Below are 11,099 nucleotides of genomic sequence, written 5' to 3' on the forward strand. Positions count from 1 at the left end.
GTGAATACCAAGGAATTCAGATTTGTAGTCATTCTTAAAAACAATTAATAGTTTAAGATAATTTATACTATTTTGGTTTGTTGTTACCAAATCTACAACTAATATCTTAGTAATGTGTGTCTAAACCAAGTTTGCAGTTTTTTTCATTGCTGGGTAACCGACTAATCAGAAAAAAAATATATATATATTCCCCTTATATGTACACACTGAGAGAGATGAAGCTAGTCTCTGTGTAATTGAAAGTATCAGTGGTAAACTTGGCTGGAGCTTGATTAATAGTATATTAAAATCAGAGTCTTCTTGGTGAGTGCTAGATAAGGAGTTTTGGGCAAATTACTTGGTTACTGGGAAGCCTTTAAATTTTAATCATGGAAGTACTTCAGTGTCATTAGAAACTGAAAGGACAATGGGGGCTGCTGGCAAGTTCTTTGAATTGTTGTGCTTTTTAGGCTCTCCTTCTGCCATGCTATTGAGAGCCAAGCATGGGCTGCAATCGAAAATCCTTTAGCTCCCCATGACTTTGATTGCTATTATTGTAATTTAATATTACACAGAATCTAAGAATAAAATAGTCCATGGAAATGAGCAGAGATAATGCAGGAGGTGGGGTGGGGGTGGGGAAAACTGAAAGAGAACTCAAAATTAGTTCTGAAAATAGTTGAAAGCCAGTGAATCGTTCTTCAGCCCACTGAAGCTGCAGTGAGAAAAGCAGGATATTAAAAAATGTTTAACTTGAAAAATAAACAACAGACATAAAATACAGAAAACTTTGTGCATTCTTGAAAATATCAAACCGTGTTTAACCGGTCACAAGGTGAAAAACGTAATAGGGAGCAAAGGTGGGTTTCCATACTCTGCATGTTTTGACATTTCACATATTGTCTTTAGATAAACTGTGAGACAGACAGTTTCATCCAAATAAGAATCCAACATACAGTTGGTTATTATTCAGATTTTTATGTTAAAGTCATGCCACGAGATTATTCAATGTTCAAGAGGCAAATGAGCATTTTCCCAGTGTATGTGTATTCTAGTCAGTGTGAACCCTGGCTGCCTCAGTTTTGAAAAGGATGAACAAGGAATAGAATCTTAGCCCATAAGGTTACAATCTTAGAAATCATCTAATCTAATAACTTTTATTTTACCAATTAACAAAAGGAGGATAGAGTGGGGACATTATCTGATTAGTATGACACACCTAAAACAAGCTTCCCCTAAGAGGATTTTCAGTATTGTTTATAAGCTGGGGAATTCTGTATTATGTTTAACTCCTTCTTAAGAAATAATTCTCAGGAGCACCTGGGTGGCTCAGTGGGTTAAGCCTCTGCCTTTGGCTCAGGTCATGATTCCAGGGTCCTGGGATCAAGTCCCACATCAGGCTCTCTGCTCAGCCGGGAGCCTGCTTCCTCCTCTCTCTCTGCCTGTGTCTCTGCCTACGTGTGATCTCTCTCTCTGTCAAATAAGTGAATAAAAATCTTAAAAAAAAAAAAAAGAAAGAATTTTCATTGATTTATGCAGCTGTTTTCTAGAAAATGGCACAGAGGACTTGTGAGATTGGAATAATTTTCTGAATAATTCTAAGAAACCAGTGTCTTACTCTTTGCATCGGTGGCTTGCATCTGTGTTGTCCTCTGCATTCAGAGTTGGTTTGAGTTCTTATAACTTTTTTAATATATACTCATGAATTTTTCTCTTTCGTGAAAGAAAGGAAGGCAAACCAAGGTAGGTTATTTATAATCCAATTATGAACAAAACACAGTCTCTTCAAACATAGATACGAGCCACTTTAAGCAATGGGGCTGTAAATATTTATCATAGAGTAGATTGCAGGAGAGTAGTCTTTACACAAATATTTTCATTGTGATGTGATAAGCAGATTTGTAAAGGCACAAACAAGATTGAGTTGTGCTATGAAACTGATATACCTTATAATTATTTCTTAATGATCTTGTGTTCATTCCTCTCTACACCTTTAAATTATTTAGTTTTTTAGTATTGAAACAAGCGCAAATTTACAGAAAAGTTACAAGTTATTTGGTACAAATAACTTCATTTGTTTCCTGAACCAACTGAGTATATGTTGCAGCCCTCATATTCCTTCATCCCTAAGTGTTTTAGTGTTTGTTTCCTACATAACAATAATACCACCATCAAAATCAAGAATTTAACACTGATGTATCACTTTAATTTAATTCTCAGAGGATCCAAGTCAGAGTCAAGTAGTGTTTTTAGTTATTTTATTTCCTTAGTCTCCTTCAGCCTAAAACAGTTCCTCCATCTTTGACCTTTATGATTTTTTGAAGATTACAGGCTAGTTATTTTGCAGAATGTCCTTTAGGTTGGATTAGCTCTCTTGATTAGATCCAGATGATACATCATTGAAGGTAAAATAAAAGTCTAGGTGTTTTGATTACATTCTATCAAATGGTTCAACATTTTTTGTTTGTCCTATTATTTATGATTTCATTTTATTCCTTGATCAAAGTGTGTTTGCCAGGACTCCTGAAATAGGCATATTATATGCGTTTCACCAGTGGTTTTGCATAGTTTTTCAGAGGATTCTTTACAGATCTATTGAGTTCTCTGCACATTTTCACCATAGGAATTAGTAAGTGTTTTGTGGGAAATACTAGTACTTTTAAACTATGTAATAAGTTCATGGAGCAGAACAGTAGCCGCTTTATTTATTAATCCAATTTTTAAATTTTTTTTAATATCTGTATAGATTCTTGATATCCTATTTTATTCAATGGTTGTTCCTAATTCATTACTATCACTTATTTTTACTTGACTGTTGGGAACCCATCAAGAAGGTAATTTTTATGTCCTGTCATTCTTTGAGTCCTTTTTTTTTTTTTTTAATAGACCAAAATTTCTTGGCTTATCTTGTACTTTGCTTGAAAACCGTGATTTCTCTGAGGAATTCTGATTCTTTTCAGTCATGTGTGATATTTAGATGATCCTATTTCTTTTCAATTCCTAATTGTGTCATTGTTCTCAGGCTCTATTAGCAGGGAAAACTAGAAAGAGTGTGTGTGTAGGTGCACACGTGCATGTGTATAGTACATATATGCTCTGTTGATATCTATCATTGATCTATATAAAACATATCTATTAGATTTATATTTTTCTACATATAACTATATGCATGTGCCCATGCATGACTATGTATAGGCATGGGCATATGTGTATTTCCACCAGTAATTCCAATTCCAACACATTACCATAGGGTTTACTCTAGTTCTTGTTTGTTTGTCCTTACTTTTCCGTATTTGTAAAAGGGCTTCTTCTACAATGAGAACATGACTTCTCTTATCCTCAGTAAACTAATTTGATTAAACCTCTCTACGTATACAAACTAGTGTCTCCACTGCACTTCTTCCCTGTCATGGACTACTTGTTGACACAGCTTGGGCTTCAAGATTCGGTGAAGGGCTTTTCTTATATAAGCCTCTCCCCTTTCTGACTTGGTATGTGACACCTTCCCCAGGGCTGCTGTTCCAGAAGGATACCTTCCGTGCTCTGTTTAGGCACCAACAACATGTTCTGGACCACTGCCACTGCATTCCACATACCCGTCTCCATTCACTGGCCCATAAATTCCACATACCCGTCTCCATTCACTGGCCCATAAATTTTTGTGCTTCAGGTAAAGGCTTTAGGACTAATATAAGAAGGAAAGGGACAAAGGAAAGAAAGAAAGGAAGAGAGCATAACAGAAAGAAAGAGGAAAAGAGGAGGAGAAAATGCTCTACATGTTCTTCAACTCACCTACTTATTTGTGCTAGTTGTGATCATTCTAGCACACAGTTCATTATTCTTTGTTCACACTAAAATGTGTTAGAAGAATTTGGCTGACTGTCTATGAGAGAATGCTGAGTCTTTCCATGCCCTATAGAAATATGGGGTATAATGTTTTTAAAGGAAATAGAATCCAATAGATTATGGGAAGTCACTAGAAAGCAAGAGAGCAGGTAAAGTCAGAAGTACATTAGATATTGTCATGTTGGGGAACAGCATGTAAAAATGTCTAGAGTTGTGAAAGAACAGTGTTTTAGATGAAAAACAGAAATAGTGGCATGTATTTTTTTAATAGTAACTGAGGAAGATAGTCATCTAAATAATAGCAGCCAATAAATTGAGTCCCACTTTTGATTACTTATGACAGTAGTCAATATTATTTCCCCAACTGCCCAATTTGACAGTCTCTTTAATTCTATAATTCTAAGGATCCATTAGCTGATTTAGACTGTTTAAATCCCAAATGTTTAGGATATTTAAATGTTATTATTTTTATTTTTTAAGTTTTTATTTTAATTCCAGCTAGTTAAGATACAGTGTTATATTAGTGGACAGAATTTATTGACCCCCAAAATGGGGTAGCTAGTTCCCAATTGCCTAGCCAATGAACTGTTAAAATTGTTGTGTGTGACTATATGGCTATGGAAAAGATACCTAGAACAGAGAGCTAAGAAATACTTAGAATGCAAAAAGTTACTATTGATGTGGAGAGAAACCCTCCCCGGTTCTTGTGTCCACAAATTCAAAATTCCAGCTGCATGGAATGGTCAGATTGAGGTTGGCTGCTCTTGGAGTAAGCATATTTGTGAGAGCAATAGCCATCTTCAAGCTTGATTTTAAATATCTTTTTTTTTAAATTTTTTTTTTAAGATTTTATTCATTTATTTGACAGAGATCACAAGTAGGCAGAGAGGCAGGCAGAGAGAGAGAGAGAGAGGAGGAAGCAGGCTCCCCACCAAGCAGGGAGCCTGATGCGGGACTCGATCCCAGGACCCCGAGATCATGATCTGAGCCGAAGGCAGTGGCTTAACCCACTGAGCCACCCAGGAGCCCCTTGATTTTAAATATCTTATGTAAGGAGATAGTTTTATCATTAAACAATCAATAACATAAGCTTCTTGATTAAAGATGTAAATGCAAATTATAACAGTCTTAATCCACAGGCTGACACAGAACATTATTAGATTGTGATAATAAACAGGCATATTGAATGAGTCTTTGATTTGGAAACATATCCCTAGAGAAATGGCTCATGGAGGAGCAATGATCTCAGTCCACATTTCTTATGAATGATCCTTTGTCTGAACTGGTGATATTGCTGGAATTCTAGTATAGAATAATCATAGTTTTGCTTAATATGGAGAGATCTTCATAGGAGTCTAAACTTAAGAATATGAAATTTTGCAACAGTGTCTGCTGCTCTTACTCCTAAGACTAAAGCCATCCGTTAACCATATCATGGAATTTTCATTTCTTCTTCTTTTTTTAAATTAATTTATTTGTTTTAGAGAAAAAGAGAGGGAGAGAGAAAGAGAGAACATGCATGTGCATGCACACGAAAGCAGTGGGAAGGGCAGAGGGCGAGAGAGAATCCTGAAGCAGAAGCAGACTCCCCGTTGAGCATGCAGCCCTACATCGTCCTTGCCCTCAAGGTCCTGAGATCATGACTGAGCCGAAATTGAGTCAGCCACTTAACTGACTGAGCCAACCAGGTGTCCCGAATTTGCATATCTTACTGACTCTAACCATTTAACTGTAATAACTGAACCAACCCCCGCCCCACGCCTTTTTTTTTTTTTTTCTGGAATTGATACATTGGTATAAAATTACTTGTGTGGTGGATAAGCTTATGTATGATTTCCTTTGAGGAAGTTTGTTCGTTTTGCAAACATTGCCCCATTTCCCCAAGCTACCCACACTTTATTTTTGTTAGTGCTGCCCTCCGAATCCTTACTCTTTCCTTGTTTCTTATTATGTGATGTTGCTTATGACTCAGCAGGACCTTGGGGAAAAGTGCCAAAGAATGCTGCAGTATACCTTGATTATTGGGTGTGTGTGTGCTCTTGGGCACACAGACCACTTGGGTATGAGGGGGCAAAAGACAAAAAATGAATTTCAGTGTAACACTCAAGTTTTGGAATTAAAAAATGTAGGGGAAAAAAGAGACAGGAAGGCAAGCAAAGTTAAAACTTGGGGAGTTGTGTATATTTTAAGATGATTATGGGGTATTCTTGTAGAAATGCCCAGCATGCTGATGTTGGAAGGGCACTCATTTTAAACTATTTCACACTTAATAATGTGTAACACTTGGAGTTTTTGCATGTTGGGAAAAAGCACATCATCTCATTTGGTACCTGGATGCTTCTAGATGAATTCAGTCAGAACTCTTTGAATATTAATTTTACTTGTGGGTTTCATTGGGCAATATGAAAATGATTATTAGTGCTTTGAAGCTGATAAAGTTATACTTGGAAATTTGAAAGTTTTCAGACTTAATTGGCCACAGATAGTTGCAAACTTATTCCAATTATTTCAGTTAAGGAATGAAGTATAGACCATATTAAAAACAAAATCAGGAAACGATTCTGATTAAGATGAAAGATCCATCACAAATTAAGAAATAAAAGTGTAATGCTGGTACTTCATGTTAGAGCAGGCCATTTAAAAAATCATGAAGTGAAACATAAGAAGGCTAGAAAAGTTTGGAGTAGGCTAGATAAATTATTTGGAAGACTGTGTTAATCTGCCATAAGGGTAAGAATCAATTTGGCTGATAGGCAACGAGTGACTTGTGTTTGATATCTGAATTTTTCAATCAGCATTTTCTGAACATGGTTTCTCATTATGATAATGACTAAAGGATTAATTATCACCATGAGAACAGTGATAATGGCACTTTGAACTGTACTTGTCACCATATGACACAGACTATTACTTGTTTTTTTGTATTTTAAGAAAGATTTGTGCATTTGGAAGCATTTGATTCACTTGGTGAAAGTAATACTATTAAGTTGTTGGAGTTAAATGATGGGGAGACAACATTTTAAAAACACTACTTTCACACTGGCCATCCTTTTTACAGTTTTAATTGACCAGTTAAAACAGAGAATAATTAACAGAATCAGTGTGAATGCTTGTGTCAAATGCATAGTTCAATTAGAATATTTGCTGGTTTCTTCTAAAACTCTTACTGTAGCAGATAGAATGTTGTAAGAAATAATATTGCTAATTACCTTTCCAAAACAATATCCTTCACTAGCTCAAGTGCAACAGATTAGATGTAAGCCATTTAATGAGAATGGCACAGCATACTGGATTTTAATTTTAGATTATTGGATACATGCATGGTAGGCAATGATATAATTGAGAAATGACCATGTTGCTAATTGATACTAATGGAGGCAAAGTATAGATTTTTTGGTATCATCGTTTTTATAGGGACTAGAAACAATGTTTATTAAAATAAATTAATTACATAAATGATTATATTTTCTTTGTTCTAGAGTGCTTTGTTTTTGCCATATTAAGGAAGGCTGCTGAATTAAAAGAATAAAAATTTCTGAAATACTGGACCCATTTAGTGTCGCTAGCTGCCTTTCTTTGATGTATCCTATGAAAGCACAATTAAAATAACCTCTAGACAGTTTTAAGTGAATACTTCTCCTGAATCTGCATTTCTTACCTAGGTGAAATCTAGAGGAAGCTGTTTTAATGCCTGTATGCTTTAATTTCTTCATCTGTTTATATAGGTTGTTTTAGAGCCATAGTTTCTCAAACTCTTCTGCCCTAGTCCCATAGTAAGAAATACATTTTGCCATCGCATACCAACATATTTCCATATATGTAACATAGAAAAAAAGTTTCACTAAAATTTTTTTTTTTGTTTTGTTTTTAGGATTTTATTTATTTGAGAGAGAAGGAGAGACAGAGACAGAGACAGAGAGCAGAGGAGCAACAGAGTGTGGGCAAGCTGACTCCATGCTGGGCACAGAGTCCAGTGTGGGGCTCTGTTCCAGGACTCTCAGATCATGACCTGAACTGAAAACAAGAGTTGGACGCTTAACCGACTGAGCCACCCAGGCGCCCCCACTAAAAGCATTTTCTTACTTCACAGTGTACACTGATTTTTTTTTTTTAATCTCTATTTTATACTGTTTTAAAAAAATATTGCTGGGGCGCCTGGGTGGCTCAGTAGGTTAAGCTTCTGCCTTCAGCTCGGGTCATGATCTCAGGGTCCTGGGATCAAGCCCTGCATGGGGCTCTCCGGCAGGAAGCCTGCTTCCCCGTCTCTCTGCCTGAGTCTCTGCCTACTGATCTCTCTCTCTCTCTCAAATAAATAAACAAAATCTTAAAAAATATATATATATATATTGCTGTGGTGCTTGGGTGGCTCAGTTGCTTAAGCATCTGCCTCAGGTCATGGTCTTGGGGGTACTGGGATCAGCCCCCATATTAGGCTCTCTGCCTGCCACACCCTCTGCTTGCCCTCTCTCTCTTTTTGTCAAATAAATAAATAAGATCCTAAAAAAATAAAAAATTAAATAAAAATTTTAAAATATTGCTTATGACTCATTAAACTAATGGATCGCAGTCTGCAATTACAAAATCCTGGTTATAGGACCTTGATATTGGCCCAGTGTGGCAAAGGCAGGTCTGAAGGAAGAGATGAGTCAGGATTGCAACTGTACAACTCTATATACAGTGTAGAGCAAATGATGTAAGTAAAGGAGAACTAGTTAATAGGTTTTGAGAATAATATTTTAGGGAAATATAAACATATTTCATACTCAGTAAAAATCTTTTAAAATAGTAAAGGACCAAGGTTAGAAAATGAAAGTAGTAATTCTTACATAAAAAGATAATAGTTGTTAATATTTTGCATATGAGTTTTTGGTAATTTTTCATGTATATGTGTGTAGACTTTTTAGTAAAACATAATATGTATGCTATTTTATAGTCCAGTTTTTCTCAAATATTATTTTACAATATGATTTTTAATATCTACAAATAATTATTGGGAAAAATTTCAGTTTGAATTCTGGGATAAATGTGTTGCTGACATCAAAAGTTTGATTGCTCAGCTGTCCCACCAGAGGCTGGGTGCTCCTTGGCTATATCAGAAATGTATAGCTTCCTCTTCCAAATCATAAATGAGTTCATCCTTAAGAACTAGGATTTGCTTTTCTCTTTTAAAGATAACAGATGAAAATTTTTGGAAGTACATGAAGCTGTTGGCTGTAAAATAAAGTAAGAGTGATTCAACGTAATAGGAAAAATAATAAAAGGCTGGGTAAAAAGAAGAGGTTCACAAACATAAAGTTGAGCCCTTGACTTATTGGGGGAAAAGGAAGATTAAGTGATCTCAGATCATAACTCCTCTTATGCATTGAAAACTTCCATAAACAGTTGTCACTGCAAATGGCCTTGGCCTCAGGATGCATTAATAATACCTGCTATAAGACAATAGTGAATCCATTAATGTGTGTCCTTGGTATAATTATTTTAAGTGACATATAATTAACTCATATCTTGTATATACCTAATAGTACTCTTCAATTAACATGTGATGACTATATTAGTAAATCAGAGCTAAATGCTTGCTGAAGACACTAAGTTTAGTGTGTTGCTCTCTAAACCCTTTATGATTTACACATTTGTATCTCACTAGTGATAAGTGTATATGTCCTTGGATTGTGACAGACTTTGGCATTAAAAAACAACAGCTCAGAGGTCTAAAGAGTCAAGGAATGATGGATTTAGTTCATTGGGTGGACTTAAGTATTCATTTTAAGCCCAGGAATTTTGCTCTACCAGGTGCAGTCCCAGTTGGCTCCCTTGGCTGTACAGGGTAGCTTCCAAGATGTAGTCTTCCTCTGTTTAATTTTTGAGAACAGTTTTGTCCTCCTGAGTTAGAAATTTAGATGCTTCTTTCCATATTCAAATTTTTACTGCTGGAAATAGTTTTCAAGTTCTCAAGGAATCCATGGGCCATCTGTATACTATATCCATCATTCTCTAATTCAGTTTTGTTTATGCTGCTTTGAAATTGTTCACTTCCTATCTCCAATAGGTATGAATTCATTTATATCTGCAAATAGAGCATTTTAAACGTGGCTTTAAATTTGAACATAAGAAACCATGCCTTTATTTGCATTTAAGGTCAATAATATGTAGCTACTAAAGGTATAGATTTTGGAAAGGACTCCCTGAATTTGGATCCCAGCTGTACCACTTACTGCCTATGTGACACAGGCCTAGGCATTTCACCATTTTTTGCCTTCCTAATCTGCAAAAAATGGAATATAAAACTGTACCTGTCTCATAAGGTAAAGAACTAGGTGAGTGAATTTATATAACACACATTCATAGTAACACTGAGTAAATATTATCTATCTCTATATTTGTCCTTAATGTTTAATAGCATACAAAGGATAGTCATAGCTGAATAACTGCTATTGGATGAATCAATACATATTATAGCCAAAATAGCTTATAGACACCTTGATTACCCAATTCCTTTATGTAAAATTGAAAAATAGAAGCAACTTGCTTTATATTCTCTAAAACACCTAGCATTTTATGGTACAAATGATATTTAATGAGTGGGATGTGGAGAATGAAATTAGCAATAAATGTTAGAAAATAAAGTGTACTCTATCCTAGAATAAAAGCCATTTGTAATGATTTAATATGTACAAGTCTCAGGAAAAGCGTATCCTATAATGATCAATGTCATCTCTCTTTCAGAAGTTGTTTTAAATATATTTATTAAATTGTGTGTGTATATATATATACACATATATTTGCATATATATATGAACTATATATTGAATTTAAGGCTATATTTTTGAAAAGTAAATTAGAAGTATGTGACTGCTATGGACTTCAGGATTGTTCATATAAATTCAGTGCTATTCTAATATCTCCAAGACTTATTCTCAGAATAAATTTATTCTGGCAGTGGATTAGAATCCAGAATGAAGACCTTTATATTCAAAGTAATTAGCAGTACTTAGTAGTATTAGCAGCTTGACCCTGAATTCTGTGGTCTCTTCCCTAGACTATGTATAGATGTTCGTGTCAAGCAGTGTCTAACCAGTGTACAAAAGATATTAAATTATAGGGAACACATAATAGAGGCTGTGGAGCAGCTTTGGCAGTAGAATGTGCATCTGGAAGTTGATGAGGGTGGGTGGAAGCTAAGAGGATACTGAACTTGACTCATGTACTTATCATAATGTGGCAAGTTGTAACTTGTTTCCCACTTCTTTAGGAATTCTTAGAAAATAAAACATATC

This window comes from Neovison vison, chromosome 3 (assembly GCF_020171115.1).
Source record: "Neovison vison isolate M4711 chromosome 3, ASM_NN_V1, whole genome shotgun sequence".
Lineage (NCBI taxonomy): Eukaryota > Metazoa > Chordata > Mammalia > Carnivora > Mustelidae > Neogale > Neogale vison.